The sequence below is a fragment of the Mus caroli genome, chromosome 18 (genome assembly GCF_900094665.2).
Source record: "Mus caroli chromosome 18, CAROLI_EIJ_v1.1, whole genome shotgun sequence".
In the NCBI taxonomy this organism is placed as follows: domain Eukaryota; kingdom Metazoa; phylum Chordata; class Mammalia; order Rodentia; family Muridae; genus Mus; species Mus caroli.
This window is the reverse complement of record NC_034587.1, coordinates 53,687,307-53,710,629: the sequence shown is the minus strand read 5'-3', so window position 1 is coordinate 53,710,629 and position 23,323 is coordinate 53,687,307. Positions and strand designations below refer to the sequence as shown.

At 41.2% G+C, this 23,323-nt stretch overlaps 1 protein-coding gene and 1 pseudogene across 3 annotated transcripts in view; both read left to right on the top strand.

The window, feature by feature from the left end:
• Nucleotides 1-23,323, top strand: part of March3 (membrane associated ring-CH-type finger 3) — a 159,041-nt gene that overhangs the window by 6,725 nt on the left and 128,993 nt on the right. The window lies entirely within an intron of this gene.
• LOC115029865 lies at nt 2,208-10,477 on the top strand (annotated as a pseudogene). Its single transcript, XR_003835423.1, has one exon. The product of XR_003835423.1 is annotated as a 40S ribosomal protein S3 pseudogene (transcript).

Sequence of the window (23,323 nt, the reverse complement as noted above, 5' to 3'; positions counted from 1 at the left end):
TGCCCCTCCCTCTCCCCCCTCTCTCTGCCATCCCCCATGACCATTCTTGTTCTCCTGCCCCTTGTTAGACCCTGAAAGGCAGCTTTTCTTCCACACTTAGGGCTGCCTCACTCTTGTCTTCTGAAGCCACTGATGCCTTAGTTCCTTTCACTGCCCAGTGTACGTGACTAGGTAGCATTGGTGGGGAGACCTGGGGGCCCTTTGAGGAGCAAGATCTTGATGAGCCAAGTAGCCACTGTCCTCCATATTTACTGTGATGAAGAAGCTTTAAAAATCACCATTGAAGTGTATTTTTAGCGTAGAGACTAGGTTTTATAATAGCTTTCATTTGTAAATCCCTTTTCCTTGAGGAAGCACCCTCAACATAGCTCGAGCGGTTTAGTGACTTAGATAAGTTAGTGCAAGGGGTTGCATTACTGAAGTCATGTGTAGCCCATGCATTCAAGAGCTTATAGTTCAATCGAATTAAGCATAACTGTCTGAAATAAAGCCATTAAGATAGCTCTTTCATGTTAGATCTTATGGGACCTTAGAGGATTCGGGAGATCAAGAACCGGGATTATCTGTCTTATCTGGGAAATTGAGTATCACTTAATATATGTGCTTTATTCTTGTATCTTCCAAGAAGACATTAGAAAGTTGAACAGTTTAAATCCAAAGGCATTTAGATGTTCAAGGCCACTGGGAAGATGAGCAACATGAGCTCAGATACTGGTTTTGGATCCTATAAACCAGGATCATTTCTCTGTATAGGGGGGTGGGGGGTGGTGGCTGCCTTTTACCCTTTGGATCTAGCTGCCTGAAAGACATGAGAGGAGTGTCAGCAAAGTGCAGACTCCAACATCTGCGATACAAATAAACTCACCTTCTTGCCTGCAACAAATGAGCATCCTTCCCGTGGCAGTACGCTTTGTAGTTTATCCCATCCTTTTCCTGCATCCCATCTTTTCTCCTGAAATTTCAAGAGGAAATTTCTTCCCTTCCTTAAAGTTGGGAGGGGATGAGTGGTAGTGAGGTGTGTGTAATGGTGGTGGGGTAGTTAGTGGTCTGTGTAGTGGTGGTGGGGTAGGTAGAGGCGTGTGTAGTGGTGGTGGGGTAGGTAGTGGCGTGTGTAGTGGTGGTGGGGTAGGTAGTGGCGTGTGTAGTGGTGGTGGGGTAGGTAGTGGCGTGTGTAGAGGTGGTGGGGTAGGTAGTGGCGTGTGTAGTGGTGGTGGGGTAGGTAGTGGCGTGTGTAGTGGTGGTGGGGTAGGNCGTGTGTAGTGGTGGTGGGGTAGGTAGTGGCGTGTGTAGTGGTGGTGGGGTAGGTAGTGGCGTGTGTAGTGGTGGTGGGGTAGGTAGTGGTGGGTCTTGTGGTGGTGGGGATATGGGAAGAGTTGGAATGTAGAGCAGGGTGAGTATGATCAAAATACATTGTAGACATATATGATGATCTTGAAAAATAAGTTTAAAATATTATATTCTTTTAAAGAAACTTATTCCTCTTACACTTTGGATGCATGCCTCACAAACAGATACTCGTCAGAAGCTGTTATCCCTTAAGCTTTTAGATCCCCCTAATTTCAACCTTTCTCTATAATTCAGTCCCCACCCTCTGCTATTTTCTTTCATGTGTATTATTTTCCCCTACTTTCAGGTAAAACACTTACTGATAAAAGCTCTTTCACGGTCAGTATTAGCATTAATCTCTTCCCCATAAGTAACTACAATTCTGACCATTCTCAATGGACTTTGTGCAAGCATTCCACACGTTTTCTGAGGAGATATTAGGTGTTCTGAGAACCTTATTCAGCACAAGAGAAATTGGCTTCACAGAACCTGTTCTCACCATTCTTACCCACATGTGGTGGTGGAATTCCCCTTTATCTGTTGGCTTTTTTTCTTTCTCTTAAAAATTATTGACAGTAACTTTCAATTTTCCTCACTTGTCTCGCTTCACTGTTCTTTTTGATGTCTCGATTTGCCCTCCCTGATCTGCCTAATTAGGTTGTATTGTTCCTAACCTAATCTCTATTTTTCTACAGCTTTCTTGTGCTGGCCGCATCTACACATTTAGATAGCATTTACACAATGCATGAGTTTCCCCTTTGCTATGCATTAATAATGAAAATATCAGGTGGGGTTCCGATGGCACCCCTTTCATGAGCTGAGACATCATTTCTATTCCAGTCTTATACCCAAGGAGTACTGTATGAAATTAAGTACTTAAACTTAAGTACTGTATGAAATTATAAAGTCTGTATGCGTTACATTTGTGCTTGCCTTTATGTTCCAAATTTATAATTCTGTAATTTTGCTGTGGGAAAGTATACATTAGACTGAAATGGTTAATTTGGGTTTAAGCCAATCTGACTTGGCATATTGTGAATCATTAGACATTATACCATCTCTTAATATATCCCCAGTCCTTGTCATCATCTCCCCTACACGCTAACCCTGTTCCAGCTCTTCTAGCTTATGTTTTCTTTTTGAAAAATAAGTATATTCCCAAGTTCTACTACTTATTTTTACATCACTGGGGAAAGTAAACAATGTTCTTTGATGGTCTCTTAGTTTCTTTGGGCGGCCATAACAAAATACCTGAGATTGGATGATTTATAAGCAACTAAAATGGGTTACTCACAGTCTAGAGCTGGGGAAGTCCAAGAGCAAGAGGCTAGCAATCTGGTGATGGCTTTCTTCCTTGTAGCTGGGGCCTTTTCACTGTAACGTCATATGACAGACAAAGTTTGCTAGTCTCTGCCCTCCTTTATAAAGGCACTAATGCCATTGCATGAAGGTATAGTCCTAATTAGTTCCAGTAGTCCCCATTTTCTGATACTGTCCTATTAGGGATTAGATTCCAATGTATAAATGTAGGAGGGATACAAGTATTAAAAACAGCAAGCAGTTGCCTTTCCTTTTGGTGACACATATTGGCAAGGCGGCCTTGCAGATTTCCACGAACAGGAAGTCTGTTGCTGATGGCATCTTCAAAGCTGAACTGAATGAGTTTTTCACTCAGGAGCTGGCTGAAGCTGGCTACTTTGTAGTTGAAGTCTGAGTTACACCAACCAGGACAGAAATCATTATCTCAGCCCCCAGAACACAGGATATTCTTAGTGTGAAGGGTCTTGGGATCAGAGTTGACTGCAGTAGTGAACCAGAAGAGGTTCTGCTTCCCTGAGAGCAACGTAGAGCTTTGTGCAGAAAAAGTGGCCCCAAAGGGTCTGAGTGCCTATGTCCAATCAGAGTCTCCATCTTACAAACTCCTCGGAGGGCTTGCTCTATGAGGACCTGCTGCAATGTGCTATGGTTCATTATGGAGAAAGGGATCAAGGGCTGCGAGGTTGTGGTGACTGGCAAGCTCCAAGGATAGAGAGCCAAGTCCATGAAGATTGTGGATGAGCTGATGCTCCACAGTAGAGACCCTGTTAACTACTGTGTTGACACTTCTGTGTGCTGTGTGCTCCTCAGACAGGGTGTCAGGGCATCAAAGTGAAGCTCATGTTGCCCTGGGACCCAAGAGGTGAGATTGGCCCAAAGGAGCTGCTGCTTGAGAGCGTTGTGAAGCTGAATGATGAAATTCTGCCCACCCCACCACCCATCCCCCCACCCCCATCTCGGAACAGAAGGGCGGGAAACCAGAGCCACTGTCATGTCCCAGCCATTGCCTACAGCATAACAGGGGCTTGGCAGCTGCTTCTGGATGTTATCCTTGTCCTGTAAAGACATTTAATAAAATCTTGCAGAAAGAAATACAAAACCAAAAGCAGCAAATGGCCAAGACAGTTTCCTTTTCAGGTAAATCTGCCTTCTAACTTGCAATTGAACCTTCTCTGGAGTGTTTAGGGGTCGTCGTTGTTGGTTGGTGGTGGTGGTGATGTTCTCCAATTTAGTCCTCTGGTCTAAGTAGAATACGAAGCTGCTTCTGCTCCTTAATGCCTGGCTTGTGCTGGGATCTGTGACTTTCTTGTGTGGTCTCTGTTGAAAAATCTTGTAATGTGATAAAGGCTTAGTTGACAACCTTACAGAACAAAAGATCCATGAAAACTATGCTCTGTTTAGGCATCTGGAGAACAACTGTTGCAGACAGGTAAACGATAAGAGAAAAAAATCTTGAAACAGGTAGAGCAAGGCAAATAGAGAACACTTGGTATTGGCTACCCGTGTGTTTGCCTGTAGGACTGTCCCAGCGACACAGAGGTAAATGCTGTACTATCCTATATTCCAAAATTCTTAAACTTCACTGAACTAGAGAAAGACTCCTGCTTCTAGCCTGGGACCTACTCAGAGAAGAAGAAATGTATAGGCTCTTTTTCCTTGGGAGGTGTTTTGCATCCAGTTCACATGTGTGGTAAAGACATGTAAGTCTGAAGTAAAATACAGGGCACAGAAAAAGAATGACTGATTACATGCCTTTGTTGTCACAGACCACTCTTCTCTTTTTGTATTTGTGACTTGGTTGTAGCAGTTTAGATGTTACTTACAAACAGGACAATGTCGAGAGCACAGAAAACTGGAACCACCCCCACCATTTCAAAGTATCCTTCTGAGACTTAAAAGACTTCCTTAAAAGACTTCCACTTGGGTCCTCACACACCCATCAGAAGTGGCTCACATGGCCACATCTCAATCAGTCACTAGCCATGGATCAGTGCCCAAGAAGGGGAGGAATGAGCAAAATTAACATTCTGTTAACAAGAAAGATGTAGGTATTGGGAGAATCGGGGTACAGAATAGACACTGAGAGAGAGGCATGTATAACTGTCTGCAGCATGCTACCACTTCAAAAATAACTGTGAAATCCCTTGGGATGGTGGCTATGTAGTTGGTGGGCACCGCCAATGGGTAGAAACAAAAAGGGGACAATGCAGACTAATTAAGGACAGAGAAGTGAGCCAAGATCAATGATTATTCTGATTACCGCCACAATAAACCCTAATGAGTTTGAATGTACTAATTTATGTCTTCTTGTACTCAAGAAGTATATGCTCTTTGCTTAGTGAAAAAAAATGATTAAAATAATTTATTTCTCAATAAATCTATCTAGTATATTTTACAGTATAAGTTTATAGGAATGTAAACAATTTTATTAACTTTATATATCATTCTGTTAACAAGACTGATAATTATGGGTGATTATAACTGGTCATGATTTCTTATGTATGCTTTTATACTGTAAGAATTTAGCATCCAAGAGAAGTTAGCAACTTACCGAAATCCCACAACTAACAAGTGGCTAAGCTAGGATTCAGACATGAGCTCCCTCATGACCCTTCCCACTCAACATGACTGCCCATTTTCTTGGAAGACAGTCCTGGGATTATCAAGACCAGTAGAGTGTTAAGTGATTGGACCCTGCCCATCTCTGTGACCTCATTATTCATCCTGTGGCCCCTGCTCAATTTTCTAACCACATGCCTTTCTTATTGTTGGTGTAATAAGCCAGTCTCTTCCCCACCTGTGACCCTTTGCATTTGTGGTACCTTCTGCTTGGATACACAGCCTCTGTTCCTATGGCTACATCCACTCTACCCAGGCTATTAAATATCTCCTCTTTATAACACTATCCAAGGACCATGCTATCTATCTGTTCAGGAGTACTCCTGGGTCCTGATCCCTCCCCACTTCTGTTTTCTTTATGCTACTTGCCACAGTCTCATATAGTTTACTTAGTTATCTAGTTTTTGATCTGTTGTCTTCTATCTGTATTTTAAAATGAATTATCAAACATATAAATAAGTGAATGAATGAATACTTACAAATATAGATTTCTAGTAATCCAGAGTTGGCCTTTATCTCCCACCTAAGGTAAGATGCCAGTTGTCATTTGAGCCTGAATCTATCAAGCTCAGAATTTTTTCTTGGAGAATTTGAAAACTAATTAAATCTACTTTTTATTCTGTTCAAGGGCAAAAGAAATGAATATTAAAGTTCTTTGGGAAAAAAAGATATACTTACTATAGCTATATACATGTGGGTTTTAGTAGAGTCTTATACTAGGGGCATTTGCGTAATAAATTCTGAATTTCTTATTTAGAAAGCCTATTGACACCAACACTTTTAATTTGATATAAACTGTTAAAAAATGAAATTACGTATAAGACTGAATTTTAAAGTGGGAGTGAGAATTACAATTGCATTTAGAATGATAAATTCAGTTAAAATTGATTTCTCTGCATACACATAATTTTCAACTCATATATGTACTTAAATGACTCTTTTCTCAGAACTGTTCTTAATTGTTCCAAAGTAATTATGGAGGTGCAAATTGAAAAATAGCTTTACCGCACATGTTGATTCCTAAGCAACTGGAATGCATGAGGCAGTATTTTCTTCCAAACTTCTTTTGCTCTGACTTCTCCTCCTTCATTAAAGTGAGTGCTTTTGTAAATGTGTACAGTTTTTTATTTTATTGTTGTTCTATGGGTTGTTTCCTGCTAATTACATTGTAAGGCATTGTGTTCTGAGGCAGTTCGATATTGGCATGTAATTAAATTATCATTTAAGTTGGACAAAAACTTTGCATTCCCTTCATCCCTGCTCATTTTTCCCTAGGCCCTTCCCCAGGGGACCTCACGAACTAAGGTATCCTGGCCCATAGTATGAGTCAATCCACTTGGGGTTTTTGTCACCTGATGTTCCCTTGTCATAAAAACCTGCTGCTAGTCACTTACTGTGAAATACTCTTCTGGCTGACCTTCCTGGGTCTGATTTCCAAATGACAGACTTCAGTTTTATGGGGAATAAAACGCACCTGTGTTTGAGGCCACTCTTTAGTTAGGTTCTTGCAGGTTGTTTTTCTTTTTTTTTTTTTTTCCTATTTTTTATTAGGTATGTTCTTCATTTACATTTCAAGTCCCCCATACCCTGCCCCCACTCCCCTACCCACCCACTCCCACTTCTTGGCCCTGGCGTTCTCCTGTACTGAGGCATATAAAGTTTGCACGACCAATGGGCCTCTCTTTCCACTTATGGCCGACTAGGCCATCTTCTGATATATATGTAGCTAGAGACACGAGCTCCGGGGGGTACTGGTTAGTTCATAATGTTGTTCCTCCTATGGGGTTGCAGATCCCTTTAGCTCCTTGGGTACTTTCTCTAGCTCCTCCATTGGGGGCCCTGTGATCCATCCAATAGCTGACTGTGAGCATCCACTTCTGTGTTTGCTAGGCCCCTGCATAGTCTCACAAGAGACAGCTATATCAGGGTCCTTTCAGCAAAATCTTGCTAGTGTATGCAATGGTGTCAGCGTTTGGAGGCTGATTATGGGATGGATCCCAGATATGGCAGTCTCTAGATGGTCCATCCTTTCGTCTCAGCTCCAAACTTTGTCTCTGTAACTCCTTCCATGGGTGTTTTGTTCCCAATTCTAAGAAGGGGCAAAGTGTCCACACTTTGGTCTTCGTTCTCCTTGAGTTTCATGTGTTTTACAAATTGTCTTATATCTTGGGTATTCTAAGTATCTGGGCTAATATCCACTTATCAGTCAGTACATATCATGTGAGTTCTTTTGCCTGGGAAACAAGTCAGAAGAAATGAACAGAGGCTGTTTCAGTGTTCACATCATGCCTTCTTCCTGGGGCTGTTGGTGGGGACCCCTTTCTCCTTGCTGTATACTGACTTTATAACCTGAGGAAAGTTGGAAATACAATTTTGTGAGCGTACATTGGGATCTGATGAAAACGAGACCAGGAATTAAAGGGCTGGGTTAATGTATCATTATGATTTAAGTATTATTATTATTTAAGATTTATAAGCTTACGGTCTCTGGCTCTTGGGGCCTGCTTTTGGCAGGGTAGTCTCCATGTATAATAGATTGGCCCTTTTATGGATCAACTGAAGCTTTTCTTTTTCTTTCTCTCCTTTTTCTCCTCTCCTGTCAAGGCTGTGTAGGTGAGAAGCAGCATGGGCTTATGGAAAATGTATAGCAAAAGCAGTGGCGATGAGAAAGAATTCATAATGGGTACACACATTGCTGGAGTACTTCCCAAGCACTTTGCAGGGTGCCAATGAGGTTTCTTTGGCAGAGGCAAAGTGGAACATGTGCTTTGCCATGTCTGAACACTGACTTGAAAAGTCCTTTATGGTTCACAAAGGCAGCTGCTTTTGAGCTGGTGTGGTAGCCATAGCTTCAGAAAGTCACTTAAGTATGTGCAGTGCAAACTCCTGACATCCATTTGGAAATTTGGTTGCATGTTGGGAACTTACTTCTTCACAAGTGGCATGGAGCAAGAAAGTGTTCTTCGTTAGATTGTGGGGCCTTTGTTCATTTTCCTGGAGGGTTGGATATCCAGCCTACATTCTGAGCAGTGTTTGCAGTGTTCCATACATATGTAAATTTGAAGTGAGGACTTTCTTCTTAATTTTGAAAGCTATGGACAGCACTATTACTTTGCCTAGTAGAACAACATTATTATTGAGTTACCTTTAGGCATATTTCATTGTATTGGTAGACTTTCTTCCCTGGGGTTTGTAACCTCTAGTGCATTGTTACTCAGTGAGATTTTAGGCTTTGCTAAACTTTCCTTCATGAAGCCTGGGGCTCTTTATGCGTGTTTCTAATCTGAGACTTTTGTCTACTCTTTTATTGATTTTAGTGAGTTAGCTTCCCTTTCCTAGGTGTCTCAACTCTAGATGGTAGAGGTAGCATTGTTTCCTTTCGCTTTCAACAAGGCATGTGTTACCAGTTTCCCCCTTGAGTAACTAGGACATGATTTTTTCGACTCTTCATTAGTTTTCTATATATTAAATACTAATATGCCTTAGCATTGTCACAGGTTGCTTAGAAAACAAAGGATGAATGCTTTGTTTTTAGTAGACCATAACTACTGTATTTCTAAATGACGAAAAAAATTACTGCAAAACAGGATTAGTGCAGATAGCTTAAGCTGGAAATCATTTTAAATGTTTCATGGCTACATTTTGTGCTAAATATAAAAATAATTGTGTTTCCCATGTGTGAGCATCAAAAGCTCCGGTTGGAAAACCACATAGCCTAACAAGTAGGTCACTATTGATGGTAAAACATGAGGCAGGAAATGTCACAGCTAAGATTAGAGACCCAAGCAGTATGTCTCACCGTGCTTGCATTGGCCATCCAAAGCACTAGACGGGCTCAACAGGATATAACTGACTTTAGCTCCGTTTCAAAGTATTAGCAAGGATAGCCTTTTAATGTCTTATTCTCATTTGTTTCTGAATATTGCATTTCTCCAGTTGGGCAAAATAATTGAGCTGCTTAGGTTTGCACAGTGACAGACTTCAGAATGTCAATTAAAATGGCAGTCATTACATTCTATCAGTGTACACAGAAAGCCATAATCAGCTGTATACACTTACATGGATGGGTTCACTTGATGTTTGAAAATGTTAACAAGGAATAATAGATTGTGAACATTTCTCACGGGTTCTCGTCCAAGTCTCCTTTGTCTTCATATTTGAAAGTGTGATAGCATAAGCACATCTGGGAAGGGGTGCCTTTAGTAAAGCCAGCTATCATTTCTTTGTCTTTGGGGACAATATGAGGAACATTTAATATTTAAAGTGGAAATGATCACCACTGGAGATATTTGAGTTTTGTAAGATACTTGAATATTCTCATTTTTACACAAAAGCCTGAGGGAGAAAGGAGTAGTGTTCCCTAGCCTTTGTTTTGATGAGAGGCAATACTACATTGTGGGGAGGGGCTCAAACCAAAACAGAGCCTTGGATTCTGAGCAGCGCCACTCCCTCATGCTGCATTAAGCAGCTGAGTGGATGCCCAAAGAGCCTGTGGTTATTTGGACGAGTAGATAGAGGCATGCCGTGATGATTGAATTTGAATCTGTCATTAGAGCCTTATTCATTCACTTCCAGCCTCGAGTCCTTCACAAATGTATCCTGGCTGACAGACTCACTGTACTTTGAGTGGAGAGTTTTATTGCGTGAATCTCAGAGGCCTCCCTAGGCTTGTGTTTTGAAAGGTTATTAATGCAGATTAAAACACTCTATTTTGTACTGGAAGTATTTTGTGTAGGTTAAACTTTGGGCAGAGAAGTAGAAGAAAATCTGAACAGAATAAGTATTTTTTTATTATTTAGTTACCATGTTAACCTTTAAACTAAGAAGTTCAGTTGATACTAAGCACCTTTGTACTGTGCACCTGTTAACACCATCTCTCTCCAGAACCCACTTTGTCTTGTGTACAGGAATAGTATCACATGATCTTAACTCCAGAACATAGAAATGACCTAGGTTTTTTGTTCCTTTCCCAGAAAGGAAACATAAGGCCCTGGAAGGAGATGTACACCCATATTAACAGTAACTGCCTATTCTCCTCACCAACACCCTGAAAAGCACCATTCCCTATTTTTGTCTCCATCTCATTTTAAATGGGACCATGCAGTTTTTGTCTTTTTGTGTCCGAGTTACGTCACTTGGTATAATGGTCTCCTGCGCTTGTGCATGCTATTATATACACCAGACTCTTTCTCTTGGGGCTGAATAATATTCATAAGTGAGAAAAGTATAGACAGTATTTTTAGTCTATATTCCTTCTTCAACTTAAACACACAACCTAGATCTTACCTGATCCAGGGAGAGTATTTTGGGGAATGGGTTGGAAATGCAGCCCTCAAGAAGCAAAATTCTGAGAGTTTTTCCCTATCAGCAGTAAAAAGTCTGGTTGCTTTTGACTGAAGAAACTCAGAAAGTATGACAACTGACGTGACAGCTGGCCCTTTTCCCCCTTTGCATGCCTGTTTTCAGCCATCCCAGTGTGAGCTGGCTGTGAGTTATATAGGGTCAGCTCCTTGTCGAGACCTGGGTTAGAGAATGTGAGGTGACAGGTTTGTGGAAGCATATTCTAGAAAAGATCTGGGAGTGTCTGAAAGATGGTTTTGCTTTTAAATGGAGGCTTAGAATTTTGACTGTTTTTTCTAGTTTCAGGAATGTATGAATAATAAATCTGTAAATCCATACATGTTTTGTGAAGTCACTTACCATCTTTTAAAGTTATTTACCTGTTTCTAGTTTCTACTATGAGATTTCTTTCTAAAATCAATGTAAATGACCAGATAGTCGGGTCTTCTAGTCTGCTTTGACCCCAGTCAAAATCCTGCACCTGACTCTACCTCTGCTTCTGACTGGAGGTGATGTAGAAGGCCACCAGACTCCTTCCAGGGCCTTATGTTTCCTTTCTGGGAAAGGAACAAAAACCTATCATTTCTATGGACATGTTCTGGTGTTAAGATCATGGGACACTATTCATGTCTTAAGCCTATTGAGTGACTTCCTTCCTGTAACTTAGAAGGAAGGCTGTAAAATCTGCAGTATTTGGTTAGGAACTTTTAATTGTGAAGTCAGTGCTCGAGGTTACTAGGCTGGTTGCTTAAATTAGCATTTTGGCATTGAAGAACTCAATTAAAGGTGTTTGATCCCAAAAGAATAGCCAGCATGTTTCATTCTTGAATGCAAGAAGAAGCAAGACTATTTTTCAGCTGAGTCGGGTGTCTGGAGTCAGTGGGGTGTGGAGGGTTTAGTTTCGTAGTAAAATAAAGAGGGGAAATTCAATATGCAAAGATGTAGCCAGAGCCCGGTGAGGATTCACATAATTAGTTACTTCTGTCCCTTCATGTATGAAATATGACACCAGTGCTTATAAGCCAACATTAATATGAGAAGAAGCACAAACAAAAAAGCTGTAAGCGCCACCCTATCACTTTCCTAGAGGCCTAAGAGAAAGGTTGTTGCAGCTCTAGATGAGACGCGGCTCTCTAATGATTTATCTTCGTCCTTTGGATAGACAATATTGGTGGGATCTCAAAACTCACAAAAAGCAACTTAGATTTGACTAGTTTTCTTTCTGCTAACAAAACTTCTTCCAAAGAAATACCGAAAAGTTAAATACAGTCCCTGTTCCACAGACATAGACATAGCCAACCAAGTTAATTTCCTACAAATGAATTATCCTTAGCTTTTGTGAAGCTCTCGAGTTAGAAGAGCAGTTGGCCTCTGGAAGGAAGGAGAGGCTTTGGCATCCCTGGGGGTTCTCTTAGAACAAGAGGGGTTTCGATGGAGAAAATGTGACCAGGAAGGTTCTGGAGGTCAGGTTGTGGTTCTATTGTTCTTTATTTTAAAACCTATTAAGTTATTGAGTAAATACTTTGATATGTTACCTGTAGATAACCAGACACTCCTGCCTAGAAATCATTGCTTTTAAATGTTTGACTGTCCTTTCTTAATACAGATTTGGTCATCAGACCAGGTTGTCTGGCTTCTATTTGGCACACACCTTTGTCATTGCTACCTATGGTAGTACACCCTGGAGTTCTGAGTTGCTGCCCTCAGGCCAGCACATATGGAAAACCGTGTTCAAAGCAAAGATTCCAGGTGATAAAGACTAAATTTAGAAATCTTTTATTCCCCACATAATAAAATGCAATTTGTTTCTTCTTCCCACACGAGGTAGAGCTGTCCAGGAGAATGACTCTGAAAAGACATGACCCCATCACATCGCTCCACTTGCAGCTGTTAAGGCTTCGGAATGCAATTTGTATGTGTCGAATAATTTGGCTTTGAGATAGGCTTCTTGACGTTGCCCAGCATTACTTCTAACACAGAGTAGATTCGCCCAACTCCCAGAGAGGATTCACTCTTCTCGGTAACCACAGGAGACACCACTCACCAAGTAACCCTCCTTGGTTTTCCCCTCGGAGCCTTCTGAAGGGAAACCTTCTCTGAATCCTCAAGGTCATAAAGGTGACCTTAGTCATTAGTCAGGAGCTCTTCTGCAGTTGGAAACTGAAAGCCAGTACCTTTCAAGCACGGGGCCCATTGCTTCCTTTAATTTGTGGGTTGGGCAACAGGGTAACCTAGATTCAAGTTTTTAGAGCAGAGTTTACAAGATTAACCAATGAAGATATAACAACAAAAAAAAAACTGGAATTTTAATCAGGGACATTCATTCATTTTTACATTCTGAGTCAGTGTGTGTGTGTGTGTGTGTGTGTGTGTGTGTGATGGTATATGTATAGAAGTCAGAGGACTGGCTGTAGGAGTCAGTTCTCTCTTTCTTTCTACCATGTGGGTTCTGGGGATCAAACTCAAGTCACCAAGCTTCTTTATAAAACCTTTTTTAAAAACTGGTAGGCACCTTTATCAACTGAGCTATCTCATAGACCCTTGGTTCACTTTTAGTCCTGCAAAATAATAAAAATTAAAGTGATACATAGATGAGTTGGCATTTGCCCTTCCCCATAATGTGTTAAGGGGAGTTGGGAGGGTGTTAAGGTGAGACTTTTCCTGGACATGCAGAATGTGAAGTTTATTCCCTCACTTGCTTTGTAGGATATTGTGTGGATTTATATAGTCCAACTAGATTAACTTGTAGAATGTTACATATTTCCAACTGTACAACACAATGATAGCAGCAGAATACATCAAGACGCATTATTACATCAAAAATAACAACCAAAGCCAGGTGAAGTGTCACACACCTTTAATTCTGGGACTCAGGAAGCAGAGACTAGTGGATCATGGATCTCTCTGAGTTCTAGGCCAGCTTGGTCTACATAGCCAGTTCCAGACCAGCCAAAACTACATGGCAGGACCCTGTCTCAAAGGAAGAAAGGAAGGAAGGAAGGAAGGAAGGAAGGAAGGAAGGAAGGAAGGAAGGAAGGAAGGAAGGAAGGAAGGAAGGAAGGAAGGAAGGAAGGAAGGAAGGAAGGAAGGAAGGAAGGAAGGAAGGAAGGGAAAGAACAATATAAAATATAATAGAGGATGTTTTGTTCAAGCACAATCAGCAATACAAAAATGGAGATGACATTTTGTTTTAAGGTAACAAAATGCTTGTTAGCCAAATTATTAGCTAAACATGATAACAATCCAATCATATTTTATAAGTTTATCCTCACACCTCAAAACTTATATAACTATTTGAAATATAGGTCTGTACCCTCTATTATTAAGAATGAAAATATTGAAATTAAACATATACTTTGCCTTGAAGCACTTCCTGATGAAAATATGAAGTTGTCATCAGAAAAACATGGGCACTTTTCAACTTAATGTAGGTTTTAAAATAATGCTTAGCAGGGCGTGGTGGTGCACACCTTTAATCCCAGTACTTGGGAGGCAGAGGCAGGCGGATTTCTGAGTTCAAGGCCAGCCTGGTCTATAAAGTGAGTTCCAGGATAGCCAGGGCTATACAGAGAAACCCTGTCTTGAAAAACAAAACTAACTAACTAAATAAATAAATAAAGCTTAATTTGGGAAGTAATTTGCGGGACCTCTTGTTGTCATTTGGTATCTGTGCTGTGGCTTGATGCTGGGCCTTGAGCGTGTTAGACACATGCTTCCTCATTGAGCTGACTCCCTAGTCCATCACAGTGGATTTTAATAGAATTTCATTAGGCTAGATGATGTGGTTTTGAACCCTCTCCTGGTATTTCTTTTATTTGCAAAAGTAGAGAAACTGCTTATCTGTTGGACACACTTGTTGCCTCCTGGTTTTTGTCCTAACATAAGATAAAGTAAGATATTGAAAAAATATTATCTAAAATAGGGTTTTTTTAATCAGAAAATGATATTGAAAGAATGAGAGAAGATGCTACTGAAATCCCAAAGAAACAAATTCTGTAGGACAGATGACATGGGGCAAGAAGATGTGGACGGTGTGTTTACCTGACCTCCCGCTCTGGCTAGTTTCTGTTCCATAGATGAAGTATGCTAAGAGCTTCTATTGTAAGTCACCACTGGGGAATCCCTCACAGTCAGTGAAACACGTTTCACAAAAAAACAACTGAGTGGTGTTTCCTCTAAGATGCTTCTTTGCAAATGATCCCAGGGTGAAGTGACAAAAGATTGGCTCATTCTCTGTGCCTTTGCTATGAGCAGCTAGTATATGGCCCAGTGTTAAGAATGGACGAACACAGAATGTTATGGGACACTACTAATAAGGTTAGTTTTAAACTCTTTTTTTTTGGGGGGGGGGGGGGGGGTTTGGAGACAGAGATTCTCTGTATAGCCCTGGCTGTCCTGGAACTCACTCTGTAGACCAGGCTGGCCTCGAACTCAGAAATCCGCCTGCCTCTGCCTCCCGAGTGCTGGGATTAAAGGCGTGCGCCACCACCACCCGGCAAGGTTAGTTTTACAAAAAACGAAAAATCCATCCCTTGTGTCAGAGAAGCCATAGAACGTTGACAGTTCGTGAAAATCTTTTGGACCTCATGGAGATTTGCTGATTGTCTTCTTGAAACATCTTTAAGAGTGGTTAAACCTACAGATAGGTTATATTTATTTTTCCTCCTATGAAAAAGAAAGTGTTCTGCATTTTTGTGATAATATGCTACTTTACTACTGTGCCTCCTAGCAGAGCGGTGGGGGTGGGGCACAACAGCCAATATGTTCTTTCGAGATAAATGTGTGTTCTAAGACTAACCAAGAAAATAAATACCATTCTACACAGAATATTATGAAAACAGTGTCTGGAAATGTTTATCTTACGTGTGATTTTATTGCTTAAAACTATGAAAAGCATTAAAGTCCACATATTATAATAAAAAATTGCACTTAGAGCTACATTTCCAAATTAATGTATCATGAATAAATAAATATAGATTTTCAAAGGTATCAAGGCATATTCAGTCATATTCCTCTTGGAAAAAATGGCCATTTAGGATGATAAAAGATTTTATGTTCAGCTATATTAAAATAAATGGGTTTTTTCCTTTTTATTGAAAATAGGTTCATCTCTCATAAAACACATTCCAACCAAAGTTTTCACTCCTTCTAGCACCCCCTACCTTCCCTCTCCCCCAGATCCACTCCTACTTTGTTTTGACTTCAGAAAAGAGTAGGTCTCCAAGACATGACAGCCACACAGGGCAAAACAAGATATAATAAAACAAGGTAAAAGCTCTCATGTCGAGGCTGGACAAGGCAACCTAATAGGAGGAAAAGAGTCTCAAGAGCAGACAGAGATTCAGAGGAGTCTCCCAAGAACACTAAGCTAACAGCCTTACCATACACAGAGGACCTGGTACAGACCCATGCGGCTCCATGCTTGCCATTTCAGTCTCCATAAGCCCATGTGAGACCCTAGTTGATTTGGTGAGTCAAGTTCTCCTGATTTTCTATGCCCCCTAAAGTTTTTCCTCCCTGCCTCTTCCACAGGGTTTCCCAGTCTCCGAGGGAAAGGACCCGTTGGAGACCCCAATTTAGAATCAATCTACCTCTCTCTCTCTCTCTCTCTCTCTCTCTCTCTCTCTCTCTCTCTCTCTCTCTCTGTAATTTCTGGCTATGGGTCTCTGAAGCCACTCCCATTTGCTGCCAGAGGAAGGCTCTCTGTTGATGACTGGACAAAGCACCCATCCAAGGTGGCCTATCCACTCTGTGGTTCCAGGCAGTGTAGGGCATGGGCTCCCTCTCACAGCATGGGCCTCAAGTTAAAGCAAACATTGGTTCACCATTGTTTATTTTGCATTCACCTCATGCCATGTGATTCTGATGTGTAGCACACTTATCTACATATCTGTATATAGACACCACACATATTCTAAAGGTTCTCGGTGTTGAAATTCATGACCCAATCATTTTCCAAACTCCTGCTTTACACTAAAAGTTCTTAAACTTGTAGGAGCAGGAAAGAATCATAGGCTGCTTTAGACCAACAGAAGATGCACACTCTCTTCTCATAAAAACTACATTCAGATTCTGGGAAATAAAATTTTGCCCATAATTTCAGGATGTTCACATGCCCACTGATGACTGTTGCCATGGACACCCCTTAATACTCCCACATGAGGACAGAGCTGTCCTAAGGACTTAAGTGACTTACATAGGGTCAGAGAGTGACATAAATAGGACATGAATGTCCTAAAGACTTATGTAATGTGCATAGCATCACTGGGTGGCATAAACTAATCTTTCAATCAAGTGTGTGTGCCATTGCAGGCTTCCATCTGTTTCCTAAAGATGCACATATAAAATGGGACTCCCTAAGACCCCAGCCCTAAAGTTCACAAGTCTACTGGGGGCTCAAGTATTCATTGATACTACTTGTGTTTAAAAAAACAAACAAACAAAAACCACCTTGTTTTTCTTCTGAGCAGCATCCGCTCACAACAACCATGTGTGAGTCTTACGCTGGAAACTCCACAGGAAACACAGAAATAATAAAGTACCCCTAGAGAGAGCCAGATCCCAATTACTCGCTTGGGTGTTCAATGCTATTTCTAATACCCCTTTTATACTGTTGAGCCTTGTGGCCCCTCTCGCTGGGGTTCTGCAGCTGTGGTTCATCTATGCACTAAATGATGTTTTAGTAAAGAGAGGTAAAGCTGAGGGTCATAGTCTTTCCCAATTCCAAGTAACTCAGAGCTTTCTCTCTGGATTGTGAGCCTGTGGGATAAAGAACCGAACCTTAGATAAATTGGCAGATGGAAGAACACAAGGAGTACTAAAATAAGTATAAAATTTTATAAGCTTCATGATCTTCTTCCCCAAAGGCCTAAATCCATGTGATGAGATAGTAGAACAAATGCCTACAGAGTCTGAATTTATTACTATTATATAAAGACATGACAAGATTAAAGTAAATTAATTTTTTTCTTTGCTTCCCTGGTCATCAGTTGGTAGTACTCCTGAAGGTGATATGAAGTGTGTGAAGTTTTTCCTATAAATATTGGGCTCTGCATAGGGGCTAAAAATAAGCAGAGCAGGACAGAGAAATGGGCAAACATTATTGATCTGTGTTAGGACTATTTCTGCTTTAACGTTTGCAAAAGGTACAGTGCAGCTTGGCAACCTATTTATAGAGAGCAGATATGCGATGCTATATATAGATGATAAAAATAAGGTGGGTCCTCAGGTAGATTTGAGGTTATATTAGGAAGTCAAACCAGAAGGAATCTCCCACAGAAAAAGGAAAAACAGAGTGCCCATAACATTTCTGGAGAACAAAGAGCCTAGAGTTGAGAGGCTTGCTGCTGGACATGCCTCCCCTCCTAGAGTTGAGGGCTTTACTGGTGGACATGCCTCCCCTCCCCAGTGTGTGCTACCTCCAATTGTTGTTGGCCCTTAATAGCTACAAGCCAGCTTCCTGTGAGCAAGGGCTAAAACCAACATGCGCAACTCCAAGAGCCCTCTGCCCTTTCATCTTTGCAGCAAATGCTAACTCCCCAGTGGTATTTACTGTGTTTATATGCATGTGTGTGTGAACGTGTACATGTTACATTGGTGAAGACTTGTACAAATGTAATGCTTTTGTTGGATCTTCCTTTGACATTCAATTCTCCATCCCTTGTTTGTAAATCGTTGTAATATTTATCCTCCACTCCTTCCCTACTATGATTTGCTTATGTCTCCAGTACCCCTAACTACTTATTCTTCTAGTTTCTCACCCCAGTCACCAACCTTCCCTCTCTGGTACTATTTTTTTTCCTTTTATTCCCATTATTGAATTGTCCATTCAATTCAACAAGCATTTTTTTTTGTGTGTGAACACAAGGCACATGCTAGGTCCCAAGGCTAAAGAGCTAAATAAGATGGAAGCTCTGCTCCCTAGCTGCTCTGTCTGGAGAGGCTCACATTCATTGTTCTGTTCTCTTCTCTACCCTGATTATTGATTGCTCCCTCCAGGCAGAGTTTCTTCCAGCACACTCCATTGTAGAAATAGCTAAACATGGGACTGGTGGAAGTTAATTTCATCTGAAACTCCTGATTATGTCTGATTTACAAACTGGGCTTTAGAAAGAAGCTCACCTAGCCTGGGGGGAAGTGGGGGTGGGGAGGTACAAGTAGCCATGGAATTCTGTGTAGGTGAACCATGCCACAGGGAGACTAATAGGCCCAGCCACCTCTGAACACCTGAGTGATGCTGTTTCACTTGAGGCAAAGCTGTCCAGGCTCTGGAAAAATGGTTTCTCAGTAGTTCCCTCTTCATGCCAATGCATCAATGGAATGTGGAAATAACTAATCATCTTTATATTCATTACAGAAAATAAACCCTGACCAACCATAATAACAACTGACTCCAATTTGGAGCTGGTGAAATTGCTGTTCTTCTCTATGCCCATCTCTTTTGCTTAGATATTTTATGCATATGAGTTTCTTTGCCCGTGTAAATGTAAGGAGCATGATACTTCTTTCAACGAGAGAACCACCAAGAACAGCGGTAGGTAGGTAGGTAGGTATGTTTTTCATAGTCACAAACTATGCCAGTTGTACGTAGGCCAGGCTTAAGTGGTGAGGAAGGAACTTAAAGGAGCATTTAAATATAACTCTCATCTCTATTGCTGCGTCTTCTGGTAATCAGCAGACAAGTGTTATTAGGGCTGAGATAATGCAAGATCTTTTCCCCTAAAGGCCATGTGGTATGGCTGGAATTCCTAACCAGTTTCATCACTCGCCACAGAGTTAACATCTTCCTGGTAGCTGGTGTGCTTTTCCCAGCTTCATTCTTGAAATCCTTATGAGCCATGTCATCCTTCAAAGAGTCCTTCCAGCTTCTCCTCAGTCTTCCCGTTTCCCACTCTAAATCCTTAGGAATGTGTCGCTATGTGCACTGTCCATTCTGTAGGGTTCCAAGTGGCATACATCCAAATGATTACAGCCGTTTTCCTTGAGTCCCATATAAAAGGATTCATTCTTGCCTTTCCAGAGTGTAGTGGTGGTGTGAGGGCTCTCAGTCTAACATATCCAAATGCCCCTCATCCCCATAGATACATACTCAGGGCCTTATTACTGGGACCAAAATCACCATGATCTATTTGTATTTTCCTGGACACCCTGGTCACTGGTTGCTATAAAGAATGGTAGATTGTACAGTGACACGAAAGGGAGGCAAAGCGGCCAACATGGCCACTGCTGTAGTTCAGGTAAGACTAGAGACTGGTTTGGGAAAGGTGATGGCAGCAGGGATGAAGAGAAATTATTTCAGTGTAATGGAACAAATCAGACCTGGTCATAGGCTGGAGATGTGGGGTGAAGAATAGAAAGAAAGCAAAGATTACCCCAAGTTTTAGGCCTGAGTGTCTAGCCATATGATGGTATGGTAGGAGAGGCAAGTTTTATGCGTATGATTTAAACCATATTAAGTTGTAGTACTTTGTACACAGCTGTAAAGTTGAGGTATATACATAATTTGTGTCTGAAGACTTTAGAATATCTGAACAGAAAGAAGCAGCATCTAGTTAGGTCAGCTGTAGGCATTCTGTTTTGTTTTGTTTCAATAGCCAGTACTTTCTTGTTTTAATGTTTTCAATAATGGACATGTATTATTTGCATTTTTATAACAGGATTGACTTTATTTTTAAATGTTTTTAATTGAAATAGAATTATAAACACCATAAGGCTTTTTAAGAGGACAACTTGAGAGACACAAGTCAGTACAGTTGTCTCGTTTACTCATAGATGGTTATAAATGCCTGTGTTCTGCCCCGTTAGTGAAGGGACTCCAAAGGTCTCTGCTTTAGTGATCCTGTCAAGTGAATGGACTCAGCAGCATCTGCTCCTCCTTCATCCTTCCCTGTTTCTCCTTTCTGTGTGAGATCTGGGCCTGTTAGATTTATCTGAGCATTTAGAATTATTGAGAGATCTGAGAGCCTTTGGCTCTGTTGACATCTAACTCAGTGAGTAAGTTACTTAGTCACCCAGACCAATGGACTCTGTGGATTAGATCTGATCTGTCATACCACTTGAGGCCCTAAAGTTGTTTCTCCTATCAGTAAGAAGCAGTGTATGAGAGCAAGCATTTGAGGGCGGGGACGCCCAGGGAACATGTTTCCAAGAGATTCTTGTTGAAGGAAGATTGATGAGGGAGCTATGCTAAAGGGGAACAGAAATAGCATAATCAAGGTTGCTTAAATGATGTTAAAGGTCTCTCTCAACTCACTAGTGAGAATTTAACTTAATCATGAATATTAAAAGACATATAACAGCCCTTTGAAAACTGAGCTTTAGCCTGACTTTAAGGTATTATTACTATTTTGCTTTGTTTCCATAATTTGGCTTTGATGGAACAAGCAGATATCTACCTGCTATGAGACATCAGTAAGTGCTCTAGGGAGAAAGCCAAAAGGACAAAGCCCAATTTGTTATAGTTTCACCATTAAGTCTTATAATAATAGTCGCTCAGTATATTTGTTGAGTGAATATGTTGTACCATATATGTTACTTCTAGAAAAGTCTACCATATGGAAACAAATCACTTTTTTTGAAACTACACCTTTACTTGAGGCTACCTTGAAGTGACCAGGTAGCAGACAGAATACCAAAGACTAGTTCAGCTTGAGAAACATTAGTAAGGCGACTGGGTGGGACAGTGATACTGTCATGGAGGTGAATTGCTAACTGGGAGTAGATCAGTGTGGATCAAATCAGAATGTCAGGGAGAGAGCAGAACTGGGGAACAAGGATAAAGTTTGAAACTCAGAAGCACAGGATGCAGGACTTAGCTCTGTACACAGACTCCATGTCTCCAAGAGGCAGGGTGCTCAGGAAGTTGTGCTGGGCTAGATGGCTCTAATGCATTCACTGAAAGCTGGTTAGGGCATAATTGCCATACAAATGGGCATTGTGTAAGAAAACAGAAACCTGCCATCTGGGTAGGGGAAGAAAAAGGACATGCTTTCTATACTGTCTTATTAAAGAAGTTCCTATGCAGTTGGCAATATTTTGTTTTTGCCCCAGCTGAGTCCCATAACTTACAGACTTGCCAGTATTTCAGGATCAATATAAAAATTCCTGTTGTTTTGCTGACTTAGGTATTCACTGAAGGATTGTGTGGGAGGCAGACCTGAAAAGCAATTATGTGGAAAGTACAGTATGCTGTGTCTCCTTGAGGGCTGATGAGGAGCTTGCCAGGGACCTCTGGGGCTTGGCATGCATGTGTTAGTCCTGATGTCTGTGGCCTGTGCTGAGCCTCCAGTTCTCTCTCTCTCTCTCTCTCTCTCTCTCTCTCTCTCTCTCTCTCTCTCTCTCTCTCTGTGTGTGTGTGTATGTGTGTGTGTGTGTGTGTATGTGTACACATGCACTGGAGCACACATGTAGAGGTCAGAGAACAACATTAGGAGTCAATTCTCTCCTACCATATAGTCTGGGGATCTAACTAGAGTCATCAAACTTGGTGCAGCAAGCTTTAGTCCCGGAGCCATCTTGCCAGCCCAGTTTTCATTGTAATCTATGACTTAGAGCTTTCCTCAAGTAACCTCCATAGACTTGGGGGCTTTTCTCTCTCAGCGAATCTCTGTGGTGTCTCGGTTTGCTGTGACACAGTCTGAGGATTGGGAGGGAGGGAGGTTGGTACAAGGGAATAAGTGAGACTTCTGTCATTTAAATGATGAATTTCTGCAGAATGTCTTTATGATCACCTTCCAAAACAACTGGCTGCGCTTCTCAGTGATAGTAATAGTAGAGTCTGGTTAACTCTCCAAGAGCCAAGTCTACACTGTCAGTGTAATCAGTCTGATGTATCAAATGGACAAAAATGTTATGGCTTGACCTAATATAATTTCTCAAGAGAGAAGGAGAAAAGAGATTGAGTTTGAGCGAAGGGAGCAAAAGAATGTTATCATAAAAAGGAAGGAAGGAAGGAAGGAAGGAAGGAAGGAAGGAAGGAAGGAAGGAAGGAAGGAAGGAAAAAAAGAAAGTACCCAGTCACTTTGAGGTAAAGTGGGTTTAGAAGCTAGTCTAAACAGATTATTACGCCATTTCTATTAGAAATAGGATCTAAGGGCTGGAGAGATGTTCCATGGTTAAGAGAACTTCCTTAATCGGTGTTTTCTCACTAAAGCTATTTCATCATGACTCTTAAGTCACTTTATTTCCATCTTTAAAGCCTTTGTTCCAAAGTTATATATGTTTGTGACTGGAAGGGATTGGGATTTTTCAGTTTCAAAAGGATTTGGGGATTCCGCCCCTCCTTGTTTCTGGTGCTAACTGATTCTGAAACAGAATTGAGAAAGGTCTTATATCTGTATGCTTAGAATCAGATCCTCAGAAGTGAGGTGAAAGAATCTGGAATCTTTCTCAAGGATCATGTCAAGCAGATTCACTGACTCTTGGTCAAATCACTGAAAAGGATATTCCCCAAACTCAGGGGAATGAGAAAAATCAAAAGCCAGGTACAGTGGCACATACCTATAAACAAAGCTTCCAGGAGACTGAGGCAAAAGAATTGAGAATTCCAGGTTAGCCTGAGCTACATAGAAAAACCCTATCTACCACAAGACCTACAGAGTCAACTAACCTGGGCTCACTGGGGCTCAGAGACTGAACCACCAATCAAAGAGCATGCAGGGGCTGAGCCTAGGCCCCCTACACATTTGTAGCAGATGTGCAGCCTGGTCTTCATATGGATTCC